Source organism: Labrus mixtus, chromosome 1, assembly GCF_963584025.1.
Source record: "Labrus mixtus chromosome 1, fLabMix1.1, whole genome shotgun sequence".
In the NCBI taxonomy this organism is placed as follows: Eukaryota; Metazoa; Chordata; class Actinopteri; order Labriformes; family Labridae; genus Labrus; species Labrus mixtus.
The window spans coordinates 35,471,267-35,488,858 of record NC_083612.1 but is presented as its reverse complement, the minus strand read 5'-3'; the positions used below and the strand labels follow the sequence as shown (position 1 = coordinate 35,488,858).

General features: G+C 40.4%; 1 protein-coding gene across 1 annotated transcript in view; it reads left to right on the top strand.

Moving 5' to 3' along the window:
• The first annotated feature begins 2,728 nt into the window (after positions 1-2,728).
• cemip (cell migration inducing hyaluronidase 1) overlaps positions 2,729-17,592 on the top strand; it is an 89,500-nt gene continuing 74,636 nt past the window's right edge. Inside the window, exon 1 of the mRNA XM_061043144.1 lies at positions 2,729-2,863. The gene's annotated coding sequence lies outside the window, so the exon portion shown is untranslated. The remainder of the gene's footprint in view (positions 2,864-17,592) is intronic.

Below are 17,592 nucleotides of genomic sequence, written 5' to 3'. Positions count from 1 at the left end.
CCTAGCTGTTATGTGAAATGATTTGACCAGTGTGAGTACAGACAGGGAAATTCTGCTTCCAGAACGCTAAATGTTGTAAAATGTTATAAATCTGCTAAAAACTTGTGAAAACATTTTGAAAACTCTTCACCAGAGGCCTCCTAAAACAAGAAGGTGAAAACGAAAGCTTATTTTTCTGTATATGGGTCTTACAGGATTAAAGTTGTGGGGTTCAGTGTGATAGTCCCTCAATCACCAGCATTGGCAGGTGATTCTCTTCCATGCTTTTTCAATATGCTAAATAGACATTTATGATCTATATGTGCTGTTGTAGCAGAGATTTGGTCATTTCCTTGTTAGCTGATTTTTTCTTTAAGCTGATTTCTATCCCTAGAATCTATACAACACTAGCTGAAAGTTCATGCAAATCAATTAATTTTGTAATAAATAAAAGTGAGTGTTATTTTGTCAGCTTGACCTACTGATCCAGATGTGGTTCAGTGTTCAATCCTTAGCTGTCACATGTCTTCAGCAAGACACTGAACCCCACACTCATCGTCAGCTAAATGTGTAGGAATGGATTTGTTAATACGGACACTTAACATGTAGCAGCAAGTAGTCAGCTATTTACCATCCAAATCAATTCTGGTTTAGTCAAATAAACATAATGTAACAACTTGATGTTGAAAATATTCTATTTTTCAATCTGCATAGTTTGATCTACTAGCGTTTGGCCGATATTTGACCATCAAAGCCCTCTTTCTTTCTCAGTCAGCATTTAATACATCCCATCCTCTCATTTCTTAAAAAATCTAAAGTTCATAGAGAAACAAAAACAGCAATCCTAAAAGTCATTCCCAAAGCTTTGGACAATGGGAAAAAATGTAATTGCCAAGATAATTGATACATGTAACACTTGTTTGGTGCAGGATTAAACAGTCAATACAACAGTGGTCAAACAAGGTAGTGCCTTTGTTTCTTCCTTTCTCACAAATGTGGAACATGAAACAGTCTGTTGGAGAGCTTTAAGCACAAAAACGACATTATAAAAACATTAAACATATGGTAATATGATTCAAAAAGTAATTCAATGCTTCAAATAAGATTCAGAACCATCCATAAAGCAAACCATCACACCATGCAGACTTTTACAGGCTCTCTACCTCACTAAAAATCAGTTGCTGTGGATTGGTTTAAATTGGAGTTAGTTAACCCCCCTAAAAAAAAAGTGTCACAGATATTGAGACTGCCCTTTGACAGCAACAGTCAATTCAGCAAATCCCCAAAAATGCACTGTTGGTTTATGACAGCTCTCTCTAGCAGCCAAAGTGATTTTGAGTTTTGTCCGTCTGGAGCCAAGATGGAATTCAGGTGACATGATTATAGAACAACAAATTTCACGGAGAGGGGGCGATCAAAGAACTGAACTACAAAGCATGTTCAACATACTGCAGATCTCTTTTTGTTGTATAACTTCATTAAGAAAAAATACATGATCAAGCAAAGCTTTCAAACAAAACATTTGGAAAGACTACCGAGGATTTCCTGATACGAGCTTTATTTATATAAATAATATAATATATATATATGTATATATATATACATAATATTTAGATATATAATATATTTATATATAGCTTTACAGAGTGCAACCTGTTTGCAGCTTATAACAAAGCTAAAATAATAAATACATAAAAGTCTCTGAACACTCTGACAGTCTTCCTGTATGTATCTCATGTAAGCTCTTTGGACAAAAGTGAATGGTTATTGGGTGGCGCACAGGTTGCAGCTAATGTGTTCATCATCAGTTACAATGGAAACTCACCCCGTTTAGAATTGATCTACAGTTCTGTCACAGGCCTACACTAGCTCTGCTGTTTGAGCAAAGATTTAATGACCATCCAGATTTTGTTCAGAAACAACCAGAGAATACAGGAGCTACAGTAAACAACAGCCCTCCACATTTCATCATCATATGTTTCCTTTTTTTGTCCTTGAACTAACAGATTCTTGATTTTTCTTTGAATGCCACTCCTTGAAGAATATCCAGTTTGTTTGCTGAATTCCCTTTGTGAGTGGCTTTGCTAGTGCAAAATCATGATCTTGTGAGTGAAAATCCGTGATAATTCAGATTTGAAATGGAATGATGTGATTGAAAGTTTGTTTTACACCAAAACAACAAATACAATGTTGACCTAAGTTTTGAAAACCCCGGGTTAAATCACAAGTTAACCCTCTAACCCAGGATCTTTTTTGCAGTGAAGGCCTCCAGGTGGATGGGTGCAGGTAAACAAATACCAGACAATAACTTTTCTTTTCTGCCTTGTTAAACTTTACTCCTAAGCTGTAAAGCTTGGAAATGTGAAAAAGACAAATCATAAAACAAGTCTAATCTAAAGTTGAAAGAGAATTAGTTTGTTCACTATTTCCCAACAACATTTTAATTTAAAGGATGGATGATAAAATTAAAAAAATATTAGTAAATGAAACCATTAATTACAAAAAAGATTCCCTGCTTAAAACTCAATATTTAGTTTTTCATGTTTAGTCTTTGACGATTCATTCAATTGTTTATTTTTTGTCTTGTTTTGTTTTTTTGTTTACCTCAGCTGGCTTGTAAAAAAAAAGTCAAGAAGTGACGCACACATACGCACACACACGCGCGCACACACACGCACACACACACACACACGCACACACACGGTGGGCGTGTCCATGCTCCAGCTGGAGTAGATAGAGGCGGCGCTGCACTGAACGGACAGAGCTCGGCCGTGTCTCTGTGTCTCTGCTCATAGATAATCAACGCTTCCCTCCATCAATGCACAGCTCCGAGCTCCGCGCCCCACGACCTCCGGGATAGACGTGGACTTCATGCTGCAGCTCGGTAGGTGTCAGTTGGTTCCATACTGTGGGTGTGTCGTGTGTTTGTTGATACTGTTGTGCATCCTGACTGGGTATCTCAGGCTGTGATGTGGCCCCCTACGAGCCACAGGTGTGTTTAGGTAATGGCAAGAAGCGCGGGCGGTGGGTGCTGGCTGGAGATTGTGTGTGTGTGTGTGTGTGTGCGTGTGTGCAGATTGTGCTTCATGTTGTGACAGAGGATGGAAGAGTGTCGCTCCTGCTTTCATATGGTCAGCGTGTGGGTGCGAGTGACGCCGAGTGACCTGTCACGACTCCGCCGGCATGTAGGTGTTCCCCTTTTTAGCAGACGGTCCACTTCCACCTCAAACGGAATGCCGAAGTGGATGTGTCAATACTAAAGCATATTTACAGTGGATCTTCTTAGGAGCGCAGTCATACTCAGTGAAGGATCACTGGTGTTGTGTTCTCACTCACCTCAAGATGTTGCTAAAACTCTGGGTTTTGAATGAAATAAGCCACGTGTATAGACTGATGTGCATATGGATAAGAGGTTGCGATGTGTGCTGACGGAAGATCGCTTCAGATTGGAACACTTCCCTCTTCCTTTCACCACAGATTTGAGCTGCAGTGGCGGGTTTCCTTCTCCTCCTCTTTATGAATGGTGCGCACTGTTCTGCGCTACTAGTCCTATATGATGCTGTTTAACTCCAGAAGAAATAAACTACCTATGAACCCAGAGATAGCCCTAACCAATGTGTTGCCCTGGGCAAGATTTCAGCTGGTGCCCCTTGTTTTCTGCCAATTCCACCACCAATCACAATATTCATACACTTTACGTTTTACAGAAAATACCTTTGAACAAACATTAATAAAATGGTAATTACATTCATATTAATATTTTCATGAATTTAATCTAAAATTCAATTCTGGCTGTGTAATTGTTATTTAGCTTATTATTGGCCGGATTTTGAATCTGCACAGTCTGGAACATTCTGATTTCAAGTTTTGGAGGATAGTTAGAAAAAGTTGCAATGTCTGCTCAAGATAATTTTGTTTCACTACAGACTATTGTGTGAATGTTAAACCATAGACCCTATTGTGATTTTTTAAACTACGATCATTTAAAACATTATCGGCATGTAACGTTATTGCACTTGTAAATAACGATCTGGAGTGTGAGTTCACTGAAGTGCTCTACATTTCTTTAGAAGAACAGCTGTGAAAAGGAGGGGAGGGGTTGAGGAGTCGGGTATGGCTGCAGCCTGGCGACCTCGTCTCATCTCTCTTCTCATGTCCTCTCTTCTCATGTCCTCTCGTCTCATGTCCTCTCGTCTCATGTCCTCTCGTCTCATGTCCTCTCTTCTCATGCCCTGTCTTCTCATGCCCTCTCTTCTCATGCCCTCTCGTCTCATGTCCTCTCTTCTCATGTCCTCTCTTCTCATGTCCTCTCTTCTCATGTCCTCTCGTCTCATGCCCTCTCTTCTCATGTCCTCTCGTCTCATGTCCTCTCTTCTCATGTCCTCTCTTCTCATGCCCTCTCATCTCATGTCCTCTCTTCTCATGTCCTCTCTTCTCATGCCCTCTCTTCTCATGCCCTCTCGTCTCATGCCCTCTCGTCTCATGCCCTCTCGTCTCATGCCCTCTCGTCTCATGCCCTCTCTTCTCATGTCCTCTCGTCTCATGTCCTCTCTTCTCATGTCCTCTCATCTCATGCCCTCTCATCTCATGTCCTCTCATCTCATGCCCTCTCATCTCATATCCTCTCATCTCATGTCCTCTCTTCTCATGCCCTCTCGTCTCATGCCCTCTCATCTCATGTCCTCTCTTCTCATGCCCTCTCATCTCATATCCTCTCGTCTCATGCCCTCACGTCTCATGCCCTCTCGTCTCATGCCCTCTCGTCTCATGCCCTCTCGTCTCAAGCCGCTTCTCGCCCTCCAGACATTTACAACGGTAAGTGAAAAGGAGGGGAGGGGTTGAGGAGTCGGGTATGGCTGCAGCCTGGCGACCTCGTCTCATCTCTCTTCTCATGCCCTCTCGTCTCATGCCCTCTCGTCTCATGCCCTCTCTTCTCATGTCCTCTCGTCTCATGTCCTCTCTTCTCATGTCCTCTCGTCTCATGCCCTCTCGTCTCATGCCCTCTCGTCTCATGCCCTCACGTCTCATGCCCTCTCGTCTCATGCCCTCTCGTCTCATGCCCTCTCGTCTCAAGCCGCTTCTCGCCCTCCAGACATTTACAACGGTAAGTTTGTTGAAATTTCTGTTTCATGTCTCTCCACTTCGTCCCGCAATGGCAGGCTCGTCAATATGACCTCTCTAGGTTATTCAGTAGTTACTAATAACTCTAAAATCTATGGAAGCATCTAGTTATGCTGCTGTCTGACAGGATTATCACACGTCTTTGATTTCTCAGATTAAAAGAAACCTCTCTGTGCGCAAAAATAGGAAATCTCTGACCTGCTGTGGGTTGTATTACCCTGCAGGAAGTATTAGTTAGTAGGGCTGAGTTGAAGTGTTTTTATGTACTAATGCTTTTAATTGTGCCTGATTTTAGTAGCTGCAGCACCCTTAATTCCTGCGTCACAAACAGCAACAATGTAATCGTCACTTTGTTGTAGCAAGATACATCTCTAGGATGCGCTGGGACCTATCATCATGGATGTTCCTGCATGGATCATTGGGGTTTTCGGGTCTTGAACGTCAGACCCCCTTACCAAGGTGACCCATCCTGGGTTGCTCAATTCCCGCATTGCATCCCAGCAGCAGCAATCCATGGGCTCGCCCTCTTGATCCAAACCCACCGGGTGGCTCTATGCGGCTTCAGTGATGGAACGTGTGACCCTTCTATTCGCAGTTCCTGTTACACCAAGACCTGGGGCCTGTACTATGAAGCGGGATTTGGGGTTAGCGAGGTAACTTCAGGGTTAACCCTGGGTTTTCAATCCTGAGAAAGGTGTTCACTTCTTACCTGGGTATATTGCCATAGTAACTTATGCTTCACACCTAACCTGCTCCAGAGCAGGGTTTGCTGGAGATAAGAGATCAAACTGTGAAAATCTCAGCCCACTAACCAATCAGATCTCTTGATCCTGGAGCTCTCGGAGCTGATCGAGAGGGGGAGGACACTTCATGTGTCCCGCATGATTTTACATTATAGTCTGTTAAGTTCATGATTATTTTTTATTGATATCCTTCAACAGAGACTAAAAAAAGCACCGGGGCATTTAAGTTGTGTTTTTAAAAATGTAAAGTTACAAATAGCCTTCTTGGCTCTGAAGTATATCTCCATATTAATCTTTAGTGTCTCCATGCCGCTCTGTTTGTTATCGTCAGAGCTGCAAAATAAACAGGAGTCATTATTGTCAGTTCTAAAGTGAACTAACGATGGGAAAACAATACAATAAGCCATAGTTTGCACATTAATACTCTCAGATTTTTATTTTTTCTGCCAGTTGTCCTTCCTGCATTTGTTCCAGCAGCTGTGTTACTTTAGTCTTTGGGATTCTGTTTGTTTAGAACGTCTTCATATAATTAATATAGTTTGTTCAGAGTTTGTTAGATATGACGATCTGCTGACTGCAGACACAGTTATGAATGTGATAGGTTATATGAAGCTAACTCGGCCCCTTTTATGTGAACTTGGCAACTCTGGGTTTACCTATCAGGTTGATAAGCAGCTTCATGTGACTGTTAATCACGGTCTCTTATGTGAGGGTTTGTGAATCCAGATAACAGCACAGCAGAGAATAACAATACAAACGTTGTGAGGGTGGTTGCTCTCAATGCATCTTGGACTGTGTGCTGAACAGAGTGAATGAATGAAATGAAAAGAGACTATATTATCCTCCCATTTAAACCTGGTGTCTTACTCACAATATAAAATCAGATATTGTCAAACTCGTTTTTACTCCTTTTCCTTTTGTATTATTACTCACCCTTCTCAGGACTCAGGATGTGTCACAAAGTGGAAGATCAGTACTATAAGGGTGCCGTTTGGTCCATTTGAAACAAACTATTGTCCACTCAAACCGAGGGTCTCGGTTCGCTTCCAAGTGCACCAGAGTTCGGTTCGCCGTAGGTGAAAATGCATTCCGGACCAAAGCAGGGAAGTGAAGCAAAATACAGTGCATTGTGGGTCGAATTTGGCCCTCTGTAAACGACGACAATTTGGTTTTGCTGAGCATGGCAAACGTTAGCATTGCTTGCAACAGCAGCCTTCAGTCCTCCTTACAGGTTAACGTGCTGATGCCTGTGCTAAATATGGTTACACATCGCTCCGGTCGATATTCAAGTTTAACCCGACACAGACAACATAAAACTTTATCTTCATTTTAGAGATGAAAATACTGTCAAACTGCACCGTGCCAGGGGATGCCGTTCTTCCATTGTCTTGTTGTTTACTTTCAGGTCGTATGGCAGGCGGGATGACAACAGCAGCAGCTACTTAACGGAGCTACATTCAGGGGCTCCTCGGATGATCACAGTATATGTGACACACAGAAATGTGTGATCACATTATGTGATTTATTATTTCAATATGTAAATGTGTCATTGGGAGCATTAGTTCTGTTACTTTGTGTAAAATCTAATTTAGAGTGTGGTTCCAATTTGTGCCACAAGGAGGCATGACCTCCAAGTGAGACAGCTTAGTGTGCTCGGTAGCCCTTGTCTTCTGACTGGCAGAAGCGAGGAAAGGAAACACACTACATTGTGTTGTCTCATTATTTCCCTCTTATTCACAGGACAAATCTAATCTGGCAACAGTCCTCCATACGGGGCCTGTTACATATACGAGTTGGGAAGTCATTCATCTGACTTGTTGTGTTCACGTGTTTTCAGTTTGAAAAGTATGAACGTTGTAACAACATCAGCAGACAGCGTGGATGCAATGAAGACGATGTGTGTAATGTCTCTGTTACAAGTTATATTTGAGCAAAATGTTGATGTGAAATACATGAATTAGCTTATTATTACAACATATTTGGCCACCCATGGTGATGACAAATATGTTGGCAAGTCGGGCACCTAATTTTTTCCCCAATTTCCAGCTTGAGCAGGCGTTTTTGTACATTTTCAAACAGGGAAACGTGTTTTTTAGATGTGTCCGACACCACATGAATGCAGCTACAGCCCAAACTAGTGACGCGTGGCTACGGTACACACAATTTGACTGGCTTTGGTGCCATTTACAGCAGCCTGAAGGCAAACCCAACCAAATAAAAAATGCAACAATTTTGCAACTTCACCCCTGAATCGCACCGAGTCCATCAAACTTTATATGTGAAAGCGACCTTAGCTGCATAATGAACATGGTGTATAGAAAAGTAGCCGAAATAAATAAAGCAGCAGACAGTGCACTTCGATTTTTGTCCATGCCGTGTGCCGAAAGTTTCCACAAAGTAATAGCACACTTTAACCGACTGAGCTGCTTGCTTTGATACCTTACTCATGTTTATTAATCAACTGAAGAGTGAATCGTTGTCCGATACGTTTTAAAAGACTGGACCAATCATCCAACGACATGGTCCAAAGTTTCTGTCCCAGATGTCTTTTGCTAAAGGTTGAATCAGATAAGCTGGTAAGAGACCTTATCACATTTGATTAGAGATATGATGAATTACATACATGGTCCCCCTGAAACAATCGTACACGCTTTGGATAAGGTGAAAATAACCTTAAAGTTATCTGTACTACTGCAGAGCTGACTACTGCCGTACACCTTTGAATTTCAGATCCAACTGGTGACTAAGCTCATCCTCCCGCCTCCCATCTCTCCTACTCGGCTCTGTGCTTTGGTTGGGTAAAATATAAAACCTTAGATTTAGATTTTTCAGTTTATTTGTAGTGCTGAAGGGCATACAGCAGCAGCTACGGCTCTGTAGTTTTGAAAACATTTGTTTGAATTTCTGCTTCCTTGAATATTTTGATTCTTTATGTATTGTTTGTTAGCTTACAAATATTTTCTGTCAGTTTTTGATTTTTGTTTTTGTTTCAAATCTTACTCTTGTTTCACTTTTAGCTTCACCTTTCCCTCATTTATTACAGAATGTTTCAGTTTTGAATTCTGGGCCTCGCATCAGAGCAGGGTGTCAAGTGAAACTGTAAGTGGAAGTGTTCAGTTATCAAACAATTTTAAACAATTTTTAGCGTCCTAGATGAGTACGGAAGGGTACTGAGGGACCTCTACATTTTCTAAAACACACACACACACACACACACACACACACACACACACACACACACACACACACACACACACACACACACACACACATACACACACACACATACATACACACCAGCCTCTCTCCTTTTCAAAAGTGTGGAAGTCTACTCTTGGTACAGTATAAGCCTTAATCCAATGCTATCATCTGGAGTTTCCTCCCACGCATTTACAAAAAGAGTGGGAGAGAAGAACTGGCAGAGAGCTGCCACTGTGGATGACTGGACTGGCAGCCAGTGGACTCATTTTACTTCGGGACAGTATTAGCTCCCTAGCCTGGATTGAAATGAGATTTGTTTTCTCTCTTTTGGTAAGGCCGTCTTGCTGCCTTCTCTATCTCTTCTCTGCTCTGCTTGAGAATAATTGCTATCCAAAGATGAACTTGTGGAGACGGGATCCAGGGCTTTGCAGGTTATTTTTACATTGATTAACTCCTTGATAGGCTGTTAACCTGTTAGTTTCCTGCATTTAGATGTTACCATGCAACAGAAGTTGGGTCAATCTAACTTCAAAGTCTCCTTCATTGAGTCTATATTCTTAATGATTGCAATAAAAACAGCCACGACAGGAATGCATGGATCACTGGGTGTTAAATTGATTCCAGATACAGCTGTCCAGCTTTGTGTGGGAGTCTGTACTTTTGTGGAATGATATGATCCAGTCAGACAAAACACAGACAGATATCCACTCTCTGTCTACATGTAATATGAGGCTGCATTCACACTGCAGCTCAAAGTGACTGTAATCAGATTTATTTAGCTCCCACGTGACTCGGATAAGATTCTTTAATGACAGAGACAGTTCCAGGACCAGATATTAGTCTCGACTGTTTTTCTCCAATCAACCTTTCAGAGCTATATTCCATTTTTTCTGCGTCAAAACCGTCAACCTGTCTTTTAGACCCAATCCCAACCAAGCTGTTTAAGGAAGTCTTTCCCTTAGTTAGCAACTCTATATTAGATATGATCAATATGTCTTTACTGACAGGCTATGTACCACAGGCATTTAAAGTAGCGGTAATCAAACCTCTACTTAAAAAGCCTACTCTAGATTCAGGAACTCTAGCTAACTATAGGCCTATATCCAACCTTCCTTTTATCTCAAAGATCCTGGAGAAGGTGGTAGCTAATCAGCTGTGTGACTTTCTCCATGACAACAGTTTATTTGAGGAGTTTCAGTCAGGATTTAGAGTCCACCATAGCACTGAGACTGCACTAGTTAAAGTTACAATCTACTACGATCTACTTCTAGCTTCAGACAGGGGACTTCTCTCTGTGCTCGTCTTGTTAGATCTTAGTGCTGCTTTTGACTCCATTGACCATCAGATCCTGTTATACAGACTGGAGCATTTGCTTGGAATTACAGGGACTGCTTTAAGTTGGTTTGAATCCTACTTATCAGACCGATTTCAGTTTGTACATGTTAATGATGAGTCCTCTATGCAAAGTTTGCCATGGAGTCCCACAAGGTTCAGTGCTTGGACCAATTCTTTTTACATTATATATGTTTCCTCTGGGAAATATTATGAGGAAACACTCCATACAGTTTCATTGTTATGCAGATGATACTCAGCTTTATGTATCAATGAAGCCCGATGGCACCAGTCAGTTATGTCAGCTAGAAACGTGCCTTAAGGACGTTAGGACCTGGATGACCAGAAATGTTTTGCTACTTAACTCAGACAAGACTGAAGTTATTGTGCTAGGCCCTAAAAACCTCAGAGAGACTTTTTCTAGTGATGTGACTGTCCTCAATGACATCAGCCTGGCATCTAGCACCATTGTTAGGAATCTAGGAGTTCTTTTTGATCAAGATATGTCCTTTACCTCTCACATCAGGCAAAATTCAAGAACAGCCTATTTTCACCTTCGTAATATATCCAAGATCAGGAATATCCTGTCGCAAAGTGATGCAGAGAAACTAGTTCATGCATTTGTTACCTCCAGATTGGATTATTGTAACTCTCTTTTGTCAGGGTGCTCTGGTAAATCTCTAAAGACTCTTCAACGGGTCCAGAATGCTGCAGTTCGTGTACTGACCAGAACTAGGAAGAGGGACCACATCACTCCTGTCCTGGCTTCTCTGCACTGGCTCCCTATACAGTCTAGAATAGAATTCAAGATCCTTCTTCTCACCTACAAAGCTCTAAATGGCCAGGCACCATCTTACCTGAAGGAGCTACTAGTGCCGTACTGTCCCTCGAGAGCGTTGCGGTCCCGGAGTGCAGGCCTGCTGGTGGTACCTACAGTCTCCAAGTGTACTATGGGGGGTAAAGCCTTCAGTTATCGGGCTCCTCTCCTCTGGAACCGCCTTCCAGCCGGGGTCCGGGAGGCAGACACAGTCTGTATTTTTAAGAATAGAATTAAAACTTTCCTTTTTGATAAATCTTATAGTTAGGGCTGGTGCTGGTGTAGACCAGCTCTTAGTTATGCTGCTATAGGCTTAGACTACTGGGGGAACTGGCACCCTGAGCTCTTCTCTCTCTCTCTCTCTCTCTCTCTCTGTGCATATACAGTACATCATATTACTGCATGTATCTATCTATAAATCTCAGTCACTAACCACCTACTTTCCTGGGAGCTCTTGAGCTCTCCTAGGCTCCTCAAGATCGTCGGTTGACGGCTTGCCAGAACAGCTTTTTGTAACATAGCAATAAGTAAGGTCTTTTTACCTGCTCTTTGTAACATAACAATGAGTAAGGTATTTTACCTGCTTCTTGTAAAGTGTCTCGAGATAACACTTGTTATGAGTTGACGCTATAAAAATAAAAATTGATTTATTGATTGATTGACTCGGAGTCCCGCTGGCTGTGTTGAAGTAAAGTTTACGTGAAGTATAGGGTTAAGGAAACAAGTATTGTACACTCCAAATAAATAAGTAAATATGAAGTAGGCCTACTTTAAACTCAAAATAAATAAGTTAGTATAAGTACTGTACACTCAAAATAAACAACTTCATTTATAATCTTAAGATTAAAATACATTTTTTTTTGGGGGGGGGGGCAATGAGTTTCCATAATTTTTAATGGTAATCTCAACTCATTTTACAGTTTGGAGTATTCAATGTGAGGGTTGATCGTCATGGTAACTTGAACACCTAACCTGCTCCACAGAGCAGGCTTTGTTTTGTACAAGAGCTCATCAAAATCTGTACCCACTGACCAATCATATCTCTTTATTATAGATAGATAGACTGTTTATTGTCATTGTATATAAGAACACAACAAAACTTTGTTGGCAGCAGTCCTATACAGCAGCATTTACAGAATCTGGAGCTCTGTGAGCTGATCAAGAGAGGGGAGGAGAGAGAGAGACTGGCAAATACTGACTTTCCTGTATGGTTTTACACACTAATTCTATTAATAAAAGTTATTGACTGTTTGTTAATATCATCCCAGAACATTGTTCTTCAGATTCTAGATGTAAAATAACACACAGTACTTAGTGATTCATATTATATTTTCATTAATTGTAATTGACTCCATAATGCATCTGTTTGTTAATGTTCTGTATGGACTGCAGCTGAAATATTCCCTCTAAATCAGGGCATAAAAACATAATTTAAGGTAAGAAATGCAAGTTATTGTAGTCAGATCTAAGGTGACGAGAAAGATGATAAGACAACTTTGCCTCAATGTGCGCTTTCAAACTGAATTTCCTTCTTTCTGCATTTGTTGTTGCAGATGTGTTGATTTTAGTCTTTGGTATTCTTAACTTGGTATTTTTTTAAAAAGGCTAATAGTTTGCTCAGAGTTTGTTAAAGATGGCGATCGGCTGATGGCAGACTCTTTCATGATTGTGATGGGCTATATAAAGCTAAACCCACTCAGAAACTCTGGGTTTACGTATCAGGTTGATAACTGCTTGGATCCACCTTTAAGTGTGATCTCTTATACAAGGGTTAATGAAGCCAGACAGCTGAAAGATACTCTTGGTATGTTGAACTTGCTTTGTGCAGGCCCAGGCTTACCCTGACTTTGAGAAGTGATACAGCATCACAAAACAATTTGGTCCTTAAATAGATCAGGATTAGGAGTACTGTAGCACTCTTCAGAAATCAGTTTCCAAATATTTCAGTTTCCATTCATTGAGCACATTAATACCTCTGTATTTCCTTTCCAGTTAAAGCGCTCCTCATATACATTGAAACTGCTGCTGAATGTCTGCAGCCCATTTTCACAGAACACTCCAACAAGAGCTACTTGATAAGAGGGAGCCCTGTGTTCTGTAGCTCTTACATGCATGTGCTGCAGTGCTGCAGGGCACTTTATGCAACAAGTCAAGAATGTCTCAGCAGTGATTAGTGGATTTTAAGAAGAATCAGAGCAGACAACAAGCTGTCAGCACAGTCAAAGGAGCATGTCTGTGCCCTGAACACATCAGATGTTGACACGATACCACTGTGCTCACGAACACACACACACACACACAAACACGTCCTCCTTCTTCATCAAGCCTTGCCAGTAATGTGCCAAGATATGTGTTTAGAAATATAAGTATTTTTATCCAGATATGGAAGGATTCCAAGATGTGTGTGTGTGTGTGTGTGTGTGTGTGTGTGTGTGTGTGTGTGTGTGTGAGTGCATGCCTTTAGAGATGTAGGTGATTAATAACAAAGGTGAAAGTGAAAGCAGGGGTTTTTGCAAGTAACTGTATTCCATGGATGGAAAGAGCACAAGAATATTGTTCTCAAATAAAAGTACAGTTACTCTTATTAATTCACTTAAAGTCTTTCTATGTGATTTTTCACACTTAATTGTAATATAAATCAAGTATATCCTCTGAAAATAACTCTGTGAGTCATGACTGTCTACAATGGGTGTAACACCTGAGTCCCACTGTCTGTGATGTTTTCAGAGTCCTATCTTCAGTTTGTTTACATCGTCGGGACGGCCAGCTGACTCCTCCCCTCGTGTATAAAAGTTGTTTAATTGAGGGACTAGAGAAAAGAAGAATAACATACTGTACTCACTGCTTAACTGTGTTTCTAGATCACGCTCATTTCAGGTAAATTTACATGCAGTGTGAAGATACGAGCATAATAAAGATCGCTAGCATTAGCATGCTAACACAACAATGCACCACGCGTTGTTTTGGTTTCATGCTGGTGCTCAAGGGCGACATCTGCTGGATCAAAAAATCACATATAAAGCCTTTAAGTAGAAGTCAAATTACTGGTCTGAAAATCAACTCAAGGTAAATTTTAAACAAATTACTTTTTACTTGTACTGACTACTTATACCCGAGGGGGTGGGGTTGAAAAAAGTAATCTACTGCAGTGGAGAGAGGGGGGTCTACCTCCTGGACCCTGACTGCTAGATGGTTCTAAAGGATATATATATTATATTATATTATACAGTAATTGAAGTCCCTGCTGGTTAGTCATTTATGTTGTTAAGTGTATGTGTTTTAAAATCCCAACATCCCTCAAAAATAGTGATTATAATAACCCATGTCAAAATTTATTACTGGTACAAGAGCACTTTTTAGCGATGTGAGGGGGACTGTAGTCTGTGCCTTTGTTTTTGCCTTTGGCCATTTGCCAGATGACCAGGGTCCAACTGAGTAAGGTTGAGTCCATTCATTTGGCTCTCTCTGGGATCTTGCACTTATTGTTGGTTGAGTACCCAGATTATCCCAGCAGGTAGAAATCCCAGACAAATTGAATTTTATCTTCTTTTTTAACAATTAACAATTAACATTTTAACAATCAGGTCTATACAACGGTAGTTCACAAAAAAAGTTTGTTAAATAACAATTTGAAAAACAGCCTAAATGTTTAGCCCATATTTATTCTCAATTTAAACTGGCAAGGGGATGTTTTATATCGTGTCTGTGGCTCAATTGGTCGAGTTGGTTGTCTCTCAACCGGAAGGTGAGGGGTTCAATCCCCAGCTCCTGCAGCTACATGTCCGATGTGTCTTTGGGCAAAACACTTAACCCCAAGTTGCTCCTGCTGCTTCGTTGGTGGTTTATGAATGCGTATGAATGGGATTAGTTACTTCTGATGGTCTCTTTACGTAGCAACCACTGCCATCAGTGTGTGAATGTGTAGGTGTGACATGCAGAATGAAAGCACTTTGAGCAGTCATTAGCCTAGAAAAGCGCTATATAAGCTCAAGTCCATTTACAAAGTTAAAATCAGGGCTATTCAATTAGAATTCAGAAGGGTCCAGTTCCAGAAAATGTGCTCTTTCCTCCGAAAAGAAAAACATAATAAAAGGTGTAGTTTGGTTTACCTTTTCTTTTTTAACTAATTTCCTTACAGATTTTTTGATAAAAAGTTCCAATACATATTAAAATTGACAGCATATAGACCTTCTATCGCTCTTTCTTTTCATCTGGTACTCTCACACTTTCTTTTAAGTGAGAAAAAATAGGTTCAGCTCGACCTGTTCAGATTTTTAAACTTGTGTCAGACAACAACCGAGTCCCTAAACCAGAACAATTTAAAGGGAACATTGTTGGCACATTGTTGGTATGTGAATGATTGTGTCAGGATTCTGCTGGATCAATCTTATTGTGCTCTTAGTTCATTTGTTTCCTCAGATTGGATTTGAGGTGCTTCTTCTCATACTAATGTTTGACACTGCCTCTCTAATGATCTTCAGTTATAGTTCAGGACATACGAGGCATTCTAGATTTTAACTGCCTATGGGGTACATGAACTTAAAAGAGTCCTTCTATTCTGTCTTCTTTTCTCATTTTAGAGCATACCATGTCTGCTTTTCATTTAGTTTCTTTTTGAGACATTTCTCTAATTAATCCATCATGAGCAATAAGCAACTTTAAGCAAAGTTAGAGTGATATCCCAGTTGTTAATGACTTCTGCCAGATTAGATGGATGGATTTAAAGATGGAAGGATGGATTTACTAATTTAAATATGGATGGATGGATGGAAAGAGTGCATATTTCAGGGGCTGCTGTCAGTGAAAGTAGCTAATAGAATGATAGTTAAAAATTACAATTAAGTTAACCTGATTAAAAAAGAAAACAAGATGTAATTTAATTTCATAGTCATTTTAGTTTTTTCACTCTCCTCAATCATATTTGTTATGTTCCTTTTAATGATGTCTGTGATGTTTCTGTCAGAATATTTGATACACATACACTCAGAGTTGACCCCACGTTAACTGTTCTTGGTCTCCCTCAGCCAAGAACAAATATTTCAAACCATTTTCCTCAGGAATGTTGGAGTGAGACTCTTCTCCCACATGTGTTAGGGTTCAGCTTGGTTTCACTTGGCATGCGGCAAATTAAAAAGAACTAGGAACAGAGGACGATTAGAGTGTAATTCAGGTCAAAGATGCAAGAAGACAACTCACTGGCTTTTTAGCTAGAATTACAGATTTTTCAAACCCGAATACAAGCAAAGTTTAATTTATATTACTTAAAAGAACACTTGAACAGTTTGGGGATATGAAATAAGTCACCTTTTCTCTAAGAGTAACATTTGATGATCTAGATGAATCCCATGCTGGTATGTTATGAATAGAGCTGAACTCTGGCCTAGCTTAACATATCATTTGCACTGAACCAGGAGCATTTACTTTTTATTATCTTCCATCATTGCATTTATACAAATGTGCGAATTATATGTTTTTTTAAAAGCTTCACACTGGACTTTTGGTGGACTACTAACGAGTTGTTTGTATTGTTGAGTCTGGTGTCTCTCATCTTCCTCTTACCCCATAGATTCTCTTTGGGCTTCAGGTCAGAAGTCCAGTGTGCCATGTTGGTACACTATGTTTATCAAGAGTCAACTCAGCTATTTACTAGGAGATTTTAGAGACCTTTATGATCCATCTGCTCACAAGCTTTATGGATGTGCTGATTTCCGTAACAAGCAGGATTTGGCACCTGCACACAGTGCCAAATTACTAGTAACTTGATGACTGTGGTATAACTGTGCTTGATTGGCCAGCCAGCTAGCCTTATGAGAAGAAGGTGCAGGTGAATATGAGAGACACCAGACCCAACAATATAGACAAGGCTGACAAGCTAAACTTGGCTATCAAAACAACCTGCTTCCTCAACACTTCAGCAGTGCCACAGGCTGATGCCTCCATGCCATGCCACATTGATGCAGTAATGCTAAAGGGGTCACGACCCGAGAGTTGAGTGCACAAATGAACATACTTTTCAGAAGGTTTGACATTTCCGTCTCATAATGAATATTTTTTTATTGGTCTTGTGGTCATGGGTTTCTGATTTTCATCAGCTGTAAGCCGTAATCATCAAGATTAAAGCATAAAAAAGGCTTGACATATTTCAGGTTATGTGTAATGAATCTAGGATATATGAAGGTTTCCATTTTTCTATTAAACAATGGAAAAAAGGAAAGTTTTCCACGTTATTCAAATTTTTTGAGCTACTACATAAAAACTCCTGCAGGTTGGATTTGTTTGTAGGGGAGTTTATATAATTAACCCTGCTGCTCTCATATTAAACCTGTTCTCACAAGACTAACTTTCATGTTGATTAACTTTGCATATAAGTATCAGTACAGCTTAATTTTTCATTCTTGG